The sequence below is a fragment of the Onychomys torridus genome, chromosome 22 (assembly GCF_903995425.1).
Source record: "Onychomys torridus chromosome 22, mOncTor1.1, whole genome shotgun sequence".
NCBI lineage: Eukaryota > Metazoa > Chordata > Mammalia > Rodentia > Cricetidae > Onychomys > Onychomys torridus.
The window spans coordinates 6,018,897-6,037,164 of record NC_050464.1 but is presented as its reverse complement, the minus strand read 5'-3'; the positions used below and the strand labels follow the sequence as shown (position 1 = coordinate 6,037,164).

The window sequence follows — 18,268 nt, the reverse complement described above, 5'->3', positions numbered from 1 at the left end:
GATATTGTTTGCACTTATTGTAATTCCTACTTTTCTAGGTCATTATCCCTCATTACTCCTGGACAATATTTGATAACCATCTCTTTGTATATAGTCTTGTATTAGGTTAGAACTTTCTTATTTAGACAAAAGGGGGAGATGTAGTGGATAGCCATCCCAGCATTGGCCTGGAAGTTCCAACCCCCATTGGGGCTTCAGTAATGGTCACGCCCACAAGGCGGGGCGGAAGAGGATGCAGAAGACCCAAGAGAGAGAGGAGGGGCATGCTCGCTTGGTTGGGGGATGCTGGACAAAGGAGGTGGATTGAGCAGAGTTCTCCAGAGAACACCACCAGACTGCGCCATACCTTTGCTAGACCCTACAAACTATCCCTTCATTTGTAAGTTACCCCACAAAATAAACCTCCCTTTTAACTACATGGAGTGGCCTTAATAATCTCACCAATAACATACCATGTTTGTCCTTCTGAGTCTGGGTTACCTCACTCAGGATGATTTTTTTCTAGATCCATCCATTTGCCTGCAAACCTCATGATGTCATTGTTTTTTTTTCTGCTGAGTAGTACTCCATTGTGTATATGTACCATATTTTCTTTATCCATTCTTCAGTTGAAGGGTGTCTAGGTTGTTTCCAGGTTCTGGCTATTACAAACAATGCTGATATGAACATAGCTGAGCAAGTGTCCTTGTGGTATGATTGACCATTCCTTGGGTATATGCCCAAGAGTGCTATTGGTGGGTCTTGGGGAAGATGGATTCCCAATTTTCTAAGGAAGCGGGTTCTTCAAGACATGGTTTCTCTTTGTAATAGCCATGGCTGTCCTGGAAGTTTCTCTGTATACCATGTATGTCTGGAACTCACCGAGATCTACCTGCCTCTGCCTCCAGAGTACTGGGATTAAAGTCATGTGCCACCACCACCTGGCATACAATGTAATTTTCAATGGTATTAAATATGGTTCTACAGAAGTTACATAGTCAGTGATTTTTCAGAACATTCGATTACTCAAAAATAAACCTCCCCTAACAGTTACAAGCAACTTATCAGAGGTATTTTCACACACACCCCACTTCATATTAGGTTTCTATACACTTTTTATTGTGACCCATAGCTGTCAGGGGACACTTGCAGGCTTGAGTCTCATTTCCTCCCTCTGTAAAACATGACCTTATTGAACCATGGTGAGCAGTTGGTTCACTGGGACATACTAGACCTGGTCACCTTGCCCAACTCAACATGACTGGTCTGAATGATGACTCTATTACATAGTGGTGACTACTGACCAGAACAGTCTTATAATTAGTAAAGGGTATACCCTCAGTGGTGGGCTAGGGGCGAGGAGACATGTGTGTGGGAGTCATACCTTGGAAGAAGTGACTTTACTTGTTAGTGGCACAGGTGAGGACAGATTATAATAGATTGCTATTGTTTTGCTGAGTTGAGTTGTCAAAAATGACTAATGTCTTTCAGGGAGGGACCCTGACATTTTGTAAAGGTCTGAGTCCAGATAGCACAATTTTTGCTTAATTTCATGTATTTTTAAATGAAGACTGTCTTGGTGAGAGAGCATTTCATGTCAATGAATTTGTTTAATTTCTGATAAAAAGGAAGAACCTGTCATCTTCCTAAAATGACAACATTATTTATTGAATCCACACAGAATTTCAAACCAGGGTGTGCATGAATTTTGTGATCTGCCAAAGTTAAGAGGATACCAAAGTCCATGTGGCTGGAGCCCTGGCCCCACCATCTTCCCAGGCTGAGCATGCTTCAGCACCATTGGGCAGAAGGGAATCCCTACAAATGGTAGCACACACAGCTGGAGGGAGAACATAGTGGGGTACATTGCTGACAGACAAGCCATGATGGGCCTGACTTCAGTTCTTTTCCTGGAAACCTGGGTCCTCCTGGCAATCAGTCTGGAGCTCCTATACCAGTGAGTAACCACCAAAGATCTTCTCCCACTGTGTACTCAGGATTAGGGTAATACTCAGACCTATATTCTGTCTGGAAGGTAAAAAGTGGTATCAGAAGCAGTGGCTGGAGAGACGGCTCAGTGGTTAAGAGCACTGACTACTCTTCTAGAGCACCCAGGTTTGAATCATGCCATCCACATGTAACTCACAATCATCTGTAACTACAGTTGCATGGGATGTGACGCCCTCCACAGGCACCAGAATAAAACTTTAGAAAGAGAGCAGAGTTGAAATTAACTGCTGTAAAAACATTTTAAAATTACACAATTTTATTTATTAGGGCTAGGTGCAGCACGTGAGACAGTGTGTGTGTGTGTGTGTGTGTGTGTGTGTGTGTGTGTGTGTGTGTGTGTGTAGAAGACTTTGGGGAGTCAGTTCTCTCTTATTGTGTTCTCCTGGGGGTCAAACTCAGATTATCAACATTGGCAGCTAGTGCCTTTGCCTGTGGAGTCATCTTGAAGGCACAAAATGAAGTGATAACTGAGATCCTTTTGCATTTTTTGGCATAAGGAGGGATCAAAGCAGAGCCTGTATGTGCTAGTCAAGCACTCTACTGCTGAACTATAGCCTAATTATACTAACTCATTTTTTTATTTTTATTTTTTCATTTTTCTTTATTAAGAATTTTTCACTCATTCTACATACCACCCACAGATCCCACCTCTTCCCTTCTCCTACCCCCAGCCCTCTCTCCCAAGCCACCCCACATCCCCACATTTCCCTAATCAAAGTCTCTCATGGGGAGTCAGCAGAGCCCAGCACATTGAGCCTAGGAAGGTCCAAGACCCTCATCACTGCACCAAGGCTGCCAAATGTGTCACACCACATGCACCAGATTCCGGAAATCCTGCCCATGCACCAGGGATGGATCCCAATACCCCAACAACAGTCTTCTGCATCCAGAGGGGGCCTAGTCCAGTCCCATGGGGGCTCCACAGCCACTAGTCTACAGTTCATGAGCTTCCACTAGTGTGGCCAGTCATCTATGCACTTTTTCCCATCATGATCTTGATGTCCCCTGCCTAAGCTCAGCCTGGTGCCTGGCCATGGATCTCTGCATCTGCCTCAATCAGTCACTGGACAAAGGCTCTATGATGACAGTTAGGTTATTTGCTAGGCTGGTCACCAGAGTAGACCAGTCCAGGCACCCTCTGGACCACTGCCAGCAGTCCAAGGTGGGGTTATCCTTCTGGATTCCTGTGAGCCTCCTCAGCACTCTGCCTCTTTCTATTCCCATTATGTCCTCATTTATCATGATATCTCTCTCCGTACCCTCCCACTCTGTCCCTGTTCCAGCTCGACCCTCCCATTCCCCTATATTCTCAAGCCCACTCCTTGCCTTCCACCCCACACCCATTCCACTCTTGTAGATCTCATCCACTTCTCCTTTGCTGGGTCATCCATGTGTCCCCTCCCTGTTAGCTAGTCTCTCTGGAGCTGTGGGTTGCAGTCTGGCCATCCCTTCCCTCACATACTAGTCTCTCACTTAAGACGTGAGTACATACTATGTTTGTCCGTTCTGATCTCTGGATTACCTTCACTTCAGGATAATATTTTTCCCTAGTTCCATCCATTGCCTCCCTTTTAACTACGTGGAGTGGCCTTAATAATTTCACCAATATCAGTGTCTTGTGCCAATGTGTTCAAGACTACTGCCTTCTTTCTCTTCTATCAGGTTTGGTGTAACTGGATTTATGTTGAGGTCTTTGATCCAATTGGACTTGAGTTATGTGCATGGTGACAGATATGGATCTATTTGCAATCTTCTGCATGTTGACATCCAGTTATGCCAACATCATTTGTTGAAGATACTTTCTTTTCTCCATGGTACAGTTTTGTCAAAAATTATATGTTCATAAGTGTGTGGATCAATATCAGGTTTTCAATTTATTTCCAGTGTTCCACATGTTAGTTTTTTTTTTTTTTGCCAGTACCAAGCTGTTTTTTATTACTATAGCTATAGTAGAGCTTGGAGTAAGGGATTATGATGCCTCCAGAGGTTGCTTTATTATATAGGGTTCTTTTTAGCTCTCCTTGGCTTTTTGTTTTTCCATATAAAGTTAAGTATTGTTCTTTCCAAGTCTGTGAAGAATTGTGTTGGGATTATCATACAGATTGCATTAAATCTGTAGATTGCTTTTGGTAAGATTGCCATTTTTACTATGTTAATCCTACCTATTCATGAGCATGGGAGATCTTTCCATTTTCTGATATCTTCTTCAATTTCTTTCTTCAAACACTTAAAGTTTTTTTATCATACAGGTCTTTCACTCGTTTAGTTAGAGTTACCTCAAGGTATTATATATTATTTGTGGCTATTGTAAAGGGTGATGTTTCTCTGATTTCTTTCTCAGCCTGTTTATCATTTGTATATGGGAGGGGCTACTGAGTTTTTGAGTTAATCTTGTATCCTGCCACATTACTAAAGGAGTTTATCAGCTGTAGGAGTTCCCTGGTAGAATTTTTTGAGGTCACTTATGTATACTATCATATTATCTGCAAATAGTGAAAGTTTGACTTCTTCCTCTCCAAATTGTATCCATTTGATCTCCTTTTGTTGTCTTATTGCTATGCTGAATAAGTACGGGGAGATTGACAGACTTGTGTTGTTCCTGATTTTAGTGAAATTGGTTTGAGTTTCTCTCCATTTAATTTGATGTTGGCTATTGGCTTTATTATGTTTAGGTATGTTCCTTGTATTATTGATCTCTCTAGAATCTTTATCATGGAGGGGTTTTGGATTTTGTCAAAGGCTTTTTCAGCATCCAATGAGAGGATCATGTGCTTTTTTTCTTTCAGTTTGTTTATATGGTGTATTATATCGACAAATTTTCATATGTTGAACCATTTTTGCATTCCTAGGATGAAGCCTACTTGGTCATGAGGGATAATTTTTTGATGTGTTCCTGGATTCAGTTAGTGAGTATTTTATTGAGTATTTTGCATCAATGTTCATGAGGGAGTTTGGTCTATAATTGTCTTTCTTTGTTGCATCTTTCTGTGGTTTGGATATTGGTGTAACTGTAGCCTCATTAAAAAAATTTGATAATGTTCCTTCTGTTTTTATTGTGTGGAACAATCTGGTAGAGTTCTGCACTGAAAACATCTGGCTGGTCCTGGGCTTTTTTTTTTTTTTTTTTTTGCTTGAGAGTCTTTTAATGACAGTTTCTATTTCCTTAAGAGTCATTGGTCTATTTCAATAGTTTATCTGTTCTTGAGTTAACTTTGGTATGGGGTACCTATCTAGAAAATTGTTCATTTCTTTCAGATTTTCCAATTTTGTGGAGTACAGGTTTTGAAGTATGACCTGATGACTCTCTGGATTTCCTCTTTGTCTATTGTTATGTCTCCCTTTACATTTCTGATTTTGTTAATTTGGATGCTATCTCTTTGCCTTTTGGTTAATCTGGATAAGGGTCTGTTTATCTTGTTGATTTTCTCAAAGATTCAACTCTTTGTTTCATTGATTCTTTGTATTGTTCTCTTCATTTCTATTTGATTGATTTCAGGCCTCAATTTGATTATTTACTGGCATCTGTTTCTTCTGGGTGAGTTTGCTTCTTCTTGTTCTAGAGCTTTCAGGTGTGCTGTTAAGTCACTAGTGTGAGATTTCTCCAACCTCCTTATGTGTGCATTTAGAGCTATGAATTTTCCTCCTAGCACTGCTTTCATAGTGTCCCATAAGTTTGGGTATGTTGTACATTTGTTTTCATTGAATTCTAGGAAATATTTAATTTCTTTCTTTATTTCTTCCTTGACCCATTGGTGATTCAACTGGGCATTATTTAGTTTCCATGAGATTGTAGGCTTCCTATAATTTTTGTTGTTGTTGAAATCCAACTTTAAGCCATGGTGGTCCGATAAGATACAGGAGGTTATTTCAATTTTTTAAAATCTGTTGAGATTTGTTTTGTGACCAAGCATGTGGTTGATTTTGGAGAAGGTTCCATGGGGTGCTGAAATGAAGGTATATTCTTTTGTGTTAGGGTGGAACATTCCATAGATATCTATTTAGCCCATTTGAGCCATAATGTCCTTTAGTTCCCTTATTTCTCTGTTAAGTTTCTGTCTGGCAGACCTGTCTATTGGTGAGAGTGGGGTGGTGAAGTCTCCCACTACTAGTGTATGGGGTTTGATGTGTGATTTAAGCTTTAGTAATTTTTCTTTTATGAATATAGGTGCCCTTGTATTTGGGGCATAAATATTCAGAATTGAGACTTCATCTTGTTGGATTTTCCCTGTGAGGAATATGTAATGTCCTTCCTGATCTCTTTTGATTGATTTTAGTTTGAAGCCTATTTTATTAGATATTAGGATAGCTACACCAGCTTGCTTCTTAAATCCATTTGATTGGAAAGTCTTTTCTCAGCCTTTTATTTTGAGGTAGTGTTTCTCTTTGAAGTTGAGGTGTGTTTCTTGTATGCAGCAAATGGATAGATCTTGTTTTCATATCTATTCTGTTAGCCTGTGTCTTTTTATAGGTGAATTGAGACCATTGATATTAATGGATATTCATGACCAGTGATTGTTCATACCTGTTATTTTTTTGGTGCCCTTCTTTGGTATTTGTTGGTATGGGACTATCTATTGCCTGTATTTTCATGGGTGTATCTAACTTTCTTAGGTTGAATATTTTCTTCAGTTGCTTTCTGTATGGCTGCATTTGTGGAGCGATATTGTTTAAATCTGTTTTTATCATGAAATATTTGGTTTACTCCATCTATGTTGTTTGAGATTTTTGCTGGGTATAATAACCTTGGTTGGCATCCATAGTCTCTTAGTGTCTGCATAACATCTGTTCAGGATTTTCTGACTTTTAGAGTCTTCATTGAGAAGTCAGGTTTGATTCTGAGGGGTCTGCCTTTACATGTTACTTGGCCTTTTTCCTTTGCAGCTCTTAATATTTTTCTTTATTCTGTATGTTTAGTAGTTTGATTATTATGTGGTGAGGGGACTTTTTTTTTGATCCAGTCTACTTTGTGTTCTGTAACCTTCTTGTATCTTTATAGGCATATCCTTCTTTAGGTTTGGAAAGTTTTCTTCTATGATTTTGTTGAATATATTTTCTGTGCCTTTGAGTTGGTATTCTTCTCCTTCTATGCCTGTTATTCTTAAGTTTGGTCTTTTCATGGTGTCCCAAATTTCCTGGACATTTTGAGTCACGATTTTGTTGGCTTTAGTGTTTTCTTTGACTGATGAATCTATTTCCTTTATCATATTTTCAACGCCAGAGATCTACTGTTCCATCTCTTGCATTCTGTTGGTTATGTTTGCATCTGTAGTTCCTGTTTGTTTAGTCAGATTTTCCACTTCCAGCATTCCCCTCCATTTGTGTCTTCTTTATTGTCTGGATTTCAGTTTTCAAATCTTGAACTGTTTCCCACACTTGTTTAATTGCTTTCTCTTGGCTTTCTTTGAGGGATTTACTGATTTCTTCCCATTTTTTGTTTGACTTTTCCTCTAATTCTTTAAGGGAATTTTTCATTTCCTCTTTAAATATCTCTATCATCTACTTAAGGTCACTTTTAAGGTCAATTTCTTCTGTTTCTCCTGTGTTGGGATGTTCAGGTCTTGCTAATGTAGATTCTGATGAAACCATATTGGTTATTTTGTTGTTGACTGTATTTTTGCAAGGTGTCTACCCATCTCTTTCTCCCCTTGCAAGCGGGGTCTGTGTCTGAGGGAAGCTTTTTGGTATGATCAATACTCTTGGTCCAGTGGGAACACTTGGTCTAGTCAGTGCTGATGGACTCTTTGTCTCAGGGAGCAGCTCTTAGTCCAACTGGTTCTCATGGTATCTGTCTCAGGGAGCAGCTGCAATCTTGGCATCTGGGTAGGTTGGGAGTGGTGGAGCTTGTGGGTTACAGGGTCTGTGGGGGATGGCGGTAGTCTGACCTGTCTGCAGTAGGTCTGCCATCCAACTGGCCTGAAAGTTTGTCTCCAGTGGGTGGTGGTGTAGTGGGACAGGGTTGTGTCCCTGGGCCCAAAGCCTAGGGACTGGGGTGTTCAGGTATAAGGATAAAGACTCACCTCTTAGTCCAATTGGGTGGTGGCAGGCTCTGTCTCAGGGAACAGTTACAGTCTCAGAGGATGGGTGGGATTTGTGGAAGCTGGGTATTGGGTTACAGAGTCTGTTGGGGGATGATGGTAGTCTAACCTGTCTGTAGGAGGTCTGCCTGGGACTGGTCTGACACTGGTATTGCAATGGATGGTGGTGTAGGGGCTCAGGGTTGTGCCCCTTGGCTCCACTTAGACAAAGACTCAACTCTTAGTTCAATCAGGTGCTGGTGGGCTTTGTCTCAGGGAACAGTTGCAGTCTTGGAGGGTGGGTGGTATTTGGGTGAGGTGGGGCTTGGGTTACAGGGCCTGATGGGGGATTGTGTTAGTCTGATCTGTCTGTAGGAGGTCTTCCTGGGACTGGCCTGAAACTGGGACTGCAATGGGTGGTAGTGTACAGGCAAAGGTTGTACTCCTGGCCCCAAAGCCTAGGGGCTGGCGTGTTCAGGTATGAAAATAAAGACTCGCCTCTTAGTCCATTTGGGTGCTGGCAGGCTCTCCAGTTATGCTAACTTTTAAAGTTCATATTGACAATGTGCAGATCTGCTGGACACCCACGTGTACTTTCAACTCCCTCTGTCTGAGGTCAGGAGGTTTTCTGATAAGATTTACTCTGGCTATGACCTGATTGACTTTCATGCTACCCCCTTATTTACCAGAACTCAGTAGAAACAGATATGAACAGTGAGCTGCCATGCACACTGGACCCCTCAGCCTTTTCCTAAGCAGCCATGTTTTGGTCACATTTATCTCCTCGTGTGTGTGTGTGTGTGTGTGTGTGTGTGTGTGTGTGTACACAAGGCTTTCTGTTTGAATTTACAGATATGGGACCCATAAACATGATGTCTTTAAGAAACAGGAAACTCCTGGGCCCAAACCTCTGCCATTTTAGAAACTCTGCTTAATTACTACACAAGAGTGTTGATTGAACTCTCCATATGGCTTCCCTTGATGGCCAATAATGGTTTAGTTATATTAAATATTGCTTGGGAGGAAATTCTGAGATCTCAGGCCCTTATATTAGAGAATGTCTAGTGGTTCCTTGGGGCTCTGTTGCCAACTTAGAACTATCAAATGTGTGTGTGTGTGTGTGTGTGTGTGTGTGTGTGTGTGTGTGTGTTCCTATTTTGTATGCATGTGTTTTCATGTGTGTGAGCACCCATATGTGTGCAGGTACATATACATGGATTTGTGTGTGCATGGAGGGGCCAAAGGTTGATATTGGTTGTCTTCTTCATTGTTCTTCATTTTATACTTTGATACAGGGTCTATCACTTGAACCCAGCTCTCTCTGACTTGAGGGGTTTTGCTAGCCAGCATGCTCCAGGAAGCCTGTGTCTCTGTCTCTGGCAAGTTGGGATTACTGGAGGGCTTTAACAACTGCCTAGCATTTGCAATGATACTGGAGATTCAAACTCTGATATTTAGGGTGTGATATTTTCCCCCTGAACCACCTTCACAACTCCCGTTGTCAACTCTCCTCCACATTTATTAATTCTGGTTGAGTGTGAATATGTACCATGATATGCATACATAGGTTAAAGGACAACCTCTTAGTTAGTTTTCTCTTTCTACCATATGATTCCTAGGGATGAAACTCAGGTTTTAAGGATTGGTGACAAGTGTCTTTTCATTCAAAGCCATCTCCATTAGTCCTAATGTCAGTTTATTCAACATCATGTTTGCCTTGGGTGAAATGTCCAGATCTCCAGCTCATTTCCTCTTGATATTCAGGACATGATACTCAAACTTTGTGAGCAAAAAGAATTTGGTTTCTTACCCAGTGCAGATTCTGGAAAAGCACTGCTGTACTTATTTGAAGAAAATCCTGATGGGGTTTCCAGCTTCAATGACATCAACCTGTATGCACTAGATTAAAATTCTCCTCTTTGTAACCAGGCTCATGAGCAACATTTTTTTTTTACTGAATATTTCTGAAGCATCAGCATATCACAGACCCACATAGACACCATTGGGGGACTTTTCATATATTTGGGTTCTCTACAATCATTGAACCTCTGAGATTATTTCCATGGCTCTATCCTCAACATTCACCCTTCATGGCATGTCTGGGTTCTTGAGAACTAGAGTATTTTGCTTCACTATCTTCCTGTAGGAATTGAGGTCCAGATTAACAATTGATTCTTTTAGAAAGAAGATTTCATGCATATATAAGTGTGAGCTTGTGCACATGAGTGCAGTACCTACAGATGTCAGAAGATGGCAAGGGATTATCTGGAGATAGAGTTACAGATGGTTATGAGGTGTTGGATGGGGGTGCTGGGGATGGAACTTGGACCCTCAGGAAGATAAGCAAGTGCTCTTAATTGCTGAATCACATCTCCAGGCCTAATGACAAATTTTATATTCTGTTTTTGTTTTTGTGGTACTGAGAATGGGATCCAGGGCCTTCATGTCAGGCAAGTGCTCTAACACTGAAATGTCTGCTCAGGTTTTTCTTCCTAAAGGTTCTATGCTTACTTTGCACATTCTTTAACACAATTTTTATTATCATTATGATGATGATGATGATTACTGTACACATTCTTGCATCTGGTGATATGCATATGTACATGTCTATGAGGGTGAATGCAGAGGCCACATGAAGGTACCAGTTGTCCTGCCCTATCACTTTCCCTTATTCCACTGAGTCATTTTGCTGGTACCACTAAATGTTACTGAAGAAATTTTCTGTCAGAAACAATAAATCTCCTCTCATGGGATTATAGGGTTTCCTGGCTACAGAAGGGTTGGTACATACAGGGCAATAATGAATTTCATGCTATTTCTCTTTCCAGGTAGTATGGAAATTTGATGTTGTGTGCTATAAAAAGTATTGAAAAATATGGGGGTGAGTATTCTGGAAAGTTCCATGGAGTTGATCTTTCAGGAAGATGTACTCTACGTGTACAAGGACAATGCCAGCCCAGGACTGTAGTCATGCACCTCTCTATTGTAAGGGAGATGCCAAGTGTCGTTACGTGCCATGGCTCCCAGGTCTAATTTTCTTCAGAACATTGCACACTGTGGCTTTTTGACAGGCTTTGGTGTTCCATGGACTCTGGGCCTTGTGTTTTGTTGCTTTGTTTTGGTTTTGAGACATAGTTTTTCTGTGTAACTGCCCTAGCTAGTGTGGTATCAATGGGGGCAACCCACCTGTGGGAGAGAATGAAAGGGATGGGAGACACAAAGGAGGACAGCAAGACAGGGTTCTGATCAAGGTGCAAATTTTATTTTCCTCAGCAAGGCTTATATAGCACAGGAGGGGGAGGGGGCAGGAATGAGGGAATGGGGAAGAGACAAGCAAAGGGGTGTGGGATGTTGGAGACATGCAGAATGTGGAACTGTAGGATGTTGGCTAAGGTCACTGGTCAGGGCCCATATGTTCTGTTGCTAGGCTACCTGACTGTGGAATGTTCTCTTATCTTTGGGGGCCTCTGGTTAGTAAACAGGTGTTACTGCTCTGGGAAAGGGCAGTGGGCATATGACTTGTTCTCTGGCCTTGCTAGTACTTTTCCATGGTTCATGTTTGGTCCCTGACATCTTGGTCCCTAACATCTCCCCCTTCTATACATATAGCAAAACAAAGAAAGGGGGCCCAAATGTTTCACTTTGATGAGAGAGGGTTGACAGAGGCTCTATCCCTGATAGGTTCCATTGTTAATTGGTTGGTTCATGTAGGCATCCCCACATATCCAGAAGGAAGCTGGAAAGATGCAGTTTTTTACAGGGGGTTGGGTTTTAATCTGGGAGGGAAGAGTATAGGTCATGCATAACCACCACACAATAGAGCATGTCACCCAAGGCACCCAAGATAGTGGAGCACTTTAGTCTCCCTGCCTTCTGCAGTCCCGGCTGCACCCTCAATCCCCTATGCAGTGGGCTCCAGCTCCCAGGCACAGGTGCATCCTCCCTGGGATGGGAGGGGTCTGTGCCAATATGGAGTCTTTAATCTGGTTCATCGAGACCATGTTCATGGAGGTCGAGGCGATGGTAATGAACCTGAATTTGTTTTGCCTGAAGTTCAGTCAGCTGACTGTGCACAAATTGAGTTAGTTGAGACAAAGCCCAAGGGCCGAATGTCAAGGCAAGAATGAGGCCAACCAAGGGTCCCAGGAGGGACAGCAGGAGGGTGGTTAACCAAGGAGATGCAGAGAACCAATTTTGGAACCAGCCTAGCTCTTGATCCCTTTCTTTTTTGTGCTTCTCTAAGCCTTCATGGACCTTGGCCATGGTATCCCTTGCTACTCCTGTGTGATCAGTATAGAAGTAGCACTCTTCCTTAAGAGCAGCACAGAGGTCTCCTTGCTGTAAAAAGAGAAGGTCTAGCGGTTGGCGGTTTTGGAGGACCACCTCTGAAAGGGAGGTGAGGGAGGATTCAAGGCCGGAAATACCTTGCTCTAGTTGCGCTATATCATCATCTATGGAAATTCTAAGCTCTGAATAATGTTGATTAGATAAAACCAGGGAGGCTATGCCTGTACCAGCCCCTGCAGCCCCGACCCCCAGGAGGAAGGCTAAAGTGACCACGGTCACAGGCTCCCTTTTCAAGTGATGGGGGAGCTCGAGGGCGGCCGTCTCTGCCAGAGTCTTCTCTTTCCATCTTCCCGAGAATTGATCTGGAGAATAATGGGTTAGCCTAGGGATAAACTGAACCAATATGCAGAATAAGGGGGCAAAGGGATTATTTAAATGAAGAGAAATGCATGGTGTTAGGCCATCAGTACAGGCCCACTAAGTATCATTGGCAGGGAGAAGATATCCAGACTTAAGGGAGGTATTTAGGTTATCTGTGACATTGCAAAGGGGTTGATAAATGGGTGGGGGGCGAACGGTAGCGCTTTGGGTGACAAGGCAGCGGCCCAAGCCCATAACTTGGGAGAGTGTAAGGCGAGATGTGGGTGGCTGTTGCCAGTGACAATCGTGTGGGTCAGTGGTTAGGGAAAAATCTAAATCAACAGCCACTCCTTCATAAAATGGGGGTGCAGAACGATAGCAAAGCCAGCAGGAGTCAACCAAATCAGGCTTGGAGGTATTAAGTACCTGGTAGGTTTTTGTGGTAAGGGTGGTAATCATATCCTTGGTAGTTGGTGGGGCAGGTGGGAACGTGGGAGAAAAACCCATGGATATCCAAGATATATTGGTTGTAGGAAAATCATTGTTGCCAAGAAGAGGGTTGGGGCCAATGGCAACAGGGTTAAGGGAATTAACAGGCTGTTTTAGAGTTTGATGAAGAAGATGACACCTGAATTATGACCATCTTGGTAGAGTAAGAGGCCCCATTCATAGCCCTGCTCCCAATTGGTAGCCTTCTTTCCAGGGTCGGTAAATTGGATCCTAAGAGGATGACACCATGAATTAATGCACTCAAGTCTAATAGCCCAGGGATTCTTAGGACTGGAGTAATTGGCTCTAACAGTTATAAGGTCCCAGGATGAGGAAGAGCCCCAGTATGTATCACCGGTGGTTTCACAGCCCAGGCCTTGCAATGGCGCTCGGGACGACCTCACCAGTATGAGGAGAGGCAAAAATAAAACCGCTGAACATATCCACAGAAACATGGAGATATTTTTGTCTGCCAAAGACGGGAACATGTGTAAAATCCATTTGCCAAATCATATTAGGCAAGAGCATGTGGGGGTTAACTCCAACATGGGGGACGGGATGGGAAACTACACAAGAAGGGCATTGTTTAACTATCTCTCTATCTTGTTGTTTTGTGATTTTTGAACTTTAATCGAAGGGTTTTGGCATTAAGATGGTGGAGGCAGAGGGTGTGAGAAGCCGAAAGGATGGGCCCTTGTAGGACTGGAAAAACCTGATGAGTGGCTGTATCGGCCAAAGCGTTTCCCTCTATGAGGAGGCCAGGAAGCTCCCTGTGAACACAAATGTGGCCAATGAAAACAGGATGAGAGCATTCTCTAAGTTTTTGTTGAATTTGAGTGAAAAGGGGAGTGGCATTGGAGGTGGGCTTAATGAAGGGGGCTGTATCAAGAAGGGGTATCGAATGAGTGATATATGCACTATCAGTGGAAATTCTGAAAAACCTGCAAAACAGCAAAAAGTTCAACTAGCTGAGCTGAATGAAAGGGCGAAGGGAAGAGAAACTAGCAACCTTGAAAGGCATAAGCCACAGTGCCATTGGCTGACTCATTGGTTAAAAAACAGTCGGGGCCTCAAGCAAGGGGCTGGGGGAAATGACTTTTGGGAAAATAAAGGGATGAGTGGATGCAAAATGAAGGACTGAATCATTGGGGAGATGATTATCAAGAAGGCCCAGGAACCCCAAGAAGGCAACACCCCAACAATCCAGTATCTGAAACAAAAATTGGGTTTGTTTGTGAGTGTAGGGGGTCCTTACCGAAAATCTGATGTGAGGTCTGGCAACTGTGCACGATTAGGGAAGAAACAAGTTGGGGATAGGTGGGAATGACCTTAGTATGACTGGCAGGCATATGAATCCATAAGAGGGAATGACCCTTAAGTTTATCCTGGGCCCTTAATGTGGAAGGGGAACTTTGCCAAAGGACCCCTGTGGGCACATGGGGAGTGGATAAGACAACAAAAACCAGCGGGAGGGAATAATCAATCTGAAAAGAGGCTTGGGAGGAAATGGCCTTGGCCACTAATGACAGGGCCTTGTGGGCAGCCAGGGTCAATTGACGGGGGAGGTGGGTTCACTGGGGCCTCAAAGAATGTCATAGAGGGGTAGAAGATCAGCGGTAGGGAGTTTTAGGCATCGTCAAAGCCACTGAATGTCCCCAAGAAGTTTTTGAAAATCATTAAGGGTGGTAAGGTTATCTGTGTGCAGATGGATGCGCGGGACCAAGACTCGATTGGTATGTAATTCAGGGCCCAGATAACTAAAGGGCGCAAAGCACTGGATCTTATCAGGGGCAAGCTGTAGGCCAACAGCACAAAGGGCCTGTGACAGATCTTGGAAGGTTGCTTCTAGTATGGAGGAGCTGGGGCAGTCAAAAGAAGGTCATCCATGTAATGTAAGAATTAAGTAGAGGGCCATTTTTGGTGTAAGGCATCGACTGCCTAAGACATGAACTTTTGGCAGAGAGTCGGGCTATTTGCCATTCCCTGGGGTAAAACGCACCAATGAAAATGACCCTTTCCTGGGATGAAGCCCATGTGTAACATTTGTTGGGTAACCACCTCATTTGGGCTACAGAGGATGCCATTCATTTGGGAGAGAATATCTTGACCCCAAAGGTTAACAGGGAGCCCAGGGACCACAAAGGGGGTGACAGTACCCTGGTTACCTTCCTCATCTGACCAGGTCAGAACTTGAGAGGATTGGAGGGTATTATTGGATTGACCTATGCCCTTGAGGTTGGTGAGGGAGGGGGTAAGGGGCCAGGAGGCAGGCCAATGGTCTTGGAAGATCACAGTGGCATCAGCGCCAGTATCCAGAAACCCCTGAAATTTTTTGTCATCTAGTTTAAGGGTAAGTGTGGGTTGAGAGTGGGTAATAGGCTGAACCCAATAAGCCTCCAATGAGCCAATCTGAGCAGCTCCTCGGGGCTGGGCAGACTAAACGGGGTTATCAGAGGAAAGGTAGGGAGAGTAACCAGCCGGGCAAGGCGGGTGCCATGGGAGACGGCAACAAGACCATGGAGTGCTGAGGCCAAAATCTTAATCTCTCCTGTATAGTCATTATCAATAATTCCGGGGTAGACCTGGACACCTTTTAAGGTGGATGAGGCATGGTCAAGGATAAGGGCATGGGTGTTTGGGGGCAGGGGATCCCAAATCCCCATAGGGATGACTTGGGGGTCCTGGGATGGATCTAGTATTGTGTAGGTGGTGGCACAGAGGTCCAATACTGCGCTACCTGGGGTTGCCAGCTGGAGGGAGCAGACAGTTGGGGAGCAGCCTGCGAGGCCCCATGGGGCACTCCCTGGAGCAGGGGGGCCAGGGACTGGCCCCGAAGAAAGTTTCCTGATGGGTGGGGAGGGAGCAGACGACCATGAGCATCGGTTTTAGATTTACATTCCCTCGCCCAATGAAAACCATAGCCACATCTAGGACATGGGGTGGTTGGTAGCAGCCGAGTGGTGACCCCAGTCATTGAGATGGGATATAAAATCACTATAGGGCTAGTCTGGTCCCTGATGCACTTTGGCCAATGAGGTGGTAGTGGCACATTTTTGGGGAAGCCACTTCCAGGCTTGAAGGCCGGCAACCTGAATCTGGGACAATAAGCCAGGTGGAAAGGTGGCCAGGACCTCATTTTTGTCATAAGGAGTTTTGCCAAGAAGTTTATTAACAGTCCAATGTTTTGAGGAAGGGCTATCAGCATTGCGCTGGGCCATCATGTGGCAGTTTTCTGAGAAGTCAGTTTTCCATAAGATAAAATTACCCCCAGACAGGGCGGCATGGGCCAAAAAATACCAATCATTTGGCGTGAGCCAAGCCTCACTCTGGTTTTCAAGCAATCCAAGGGTAAAGGGAGCGGTGGGGCCATACTGGGCACAGGCTGTTTTAAGTCGCTCAACAAAACGAAAGCTAAGGTTTTGGTAAGACTGACTAGGTGGGGGGCCCTGATTGGCCCTGGAGCCTGTAACCAGGGGCTCCTCCTCTTGGGGGGGTCTCTCCCTCCTCCTCTTCAAGGGGAGGCAACTCCTCCGTCTTGGGCAGATTTGGTGGATCCGATCCACTTGCCTGGCTTCAGGTAACGGGAAAAGCCAAGACTGGCTGTGGCCGAGGTTTTCTGAACAAGGGGATGGGCGGTGGCCAAGTCTTTGGGGCACCCAGGGCGAGGTCAGAGAGCTCCTGATCAAGGGAGCATAATTCCTTTAGAATTACGTGTTGTTAGGGGCCCGAAGTGTGCCCTGCAGGTGCTGTAACTCTGCTAAGAGATTAGGGGGATTTCTGGATCATCGGGGGTCAGCATTGGGAGTGCTGGCAGTGAACCCACAGGGGCCTCAACGACTGGGGCACAGAAGGGGGCAGTGAGGGGGGCATCATAAGGAGGGGGCTGAGAAAGATTACATGTTATCTTTGTTGGGAGTGGGTTTTGTGAGAGGGGGGTTAAGGGGGCCAAATTGGCGGCCTCCTTTTTTAGACTGGCCTCATCGCCAAGGTTAAGGGGGGCCGGGTCAAGACCCTGGAGGGAGGGGTAGATAGACTGAGGTGGGGGTGATTGGACACCTTCTTCCATATTTTTAATCTCCTGTATAGAGGGCACTCATGAAGGAGGTCAGGGGGGGGGGAGTGGGGAAGATGTGAATCAGTGCGGGAGGGGGGGCGAGACTGTTTTTTCATGACTTTTTTCTCCCTGAGAAATGACCGACTCAATGTCAGGGGAGGGGGAGGTCCTTTGGATCCTGAGAATATCATTAACAAGGTTCCAGTAGGAAAAGGTTATGACAGTGACTTAGCAGTAGTGGTCGCTAAGGCAGTTGCCCACCTTTTTCCAGCCTTATTATCAATAGACCCTTCTTGGGGAAACCAGGAACAACAGTCCTCTAAGTGACTAAAGAATTTGTTGAGGTGTGTGTGTGTGTGTGTGTGTGTGTGTGTGTGTATGTGTGTTTTAACTTTACACATCAGCCATGGGTTCCCCCTGTCCTCCCCCCTCCCACCACTCTTCCCCCTGGCCCCTCCCCTCCATTCCCATCTCCTCCAGGGCCAAGACTCCCCTGGGGATTCATTTAAACCTGGTAGATTCAGTACAGGCAGGTCCAGTCCACCCCTTCCAGGCTGAGCAAAGTGTCCCTGTGTAAGTCCAAGGTTCCAAACAGCCAGCTCATGCACTAAGGACAGGTCCAGGTCCCACAACCTGGTGAAATAGTTCAAGCTATTCAATTGTCTCACTTATCCAGAGGGTCTGATCCAGTTGGGGGCTCCACAGCTTTTGGTTCATAATTCATGTTTTTCCATTAGCTTGGCTATTTGTCACTGTGTTTTTCCAATCTTGGTCTCAACAATTCACACTCTTACAGTCCCTCCTCTTTCTCGACAATTGGATTCCTGGAGTTCCACCTAGAGCCTGGCCGAGAATCTCAGCATCCATTTCCATCAGTTTTTGGATGAGAGTTCTAGCACGACAGTTAGGGTGTTTGGCCATCTGATCACCAGACTAGGTCGGATCAGGATTTCTCTTGACCATTGCCAGTAGTCTAGAGTGGATGTATCATTGTGGATTTCTGGGGACCTCTCTAGAACTTTGCTTCTTCCAGTTCTCATGTGGTCATCATTTATCATGGTCTGCTATTCCTTGT

The 18,268-nt window shown here is 44.4% G+C and overlaps 1 pseudogene; it reads left to right on the top strand.

Annotated features, from left to right (window-relative positions):
• Positions 1–1,865: 1,865 nt before the first annotated feature.
• LOC118572590 overlaps positions 1,866–18,268 on the top strand; it is a 53,513-nt pseudogene continuing 37,110 nt past the window's right edge.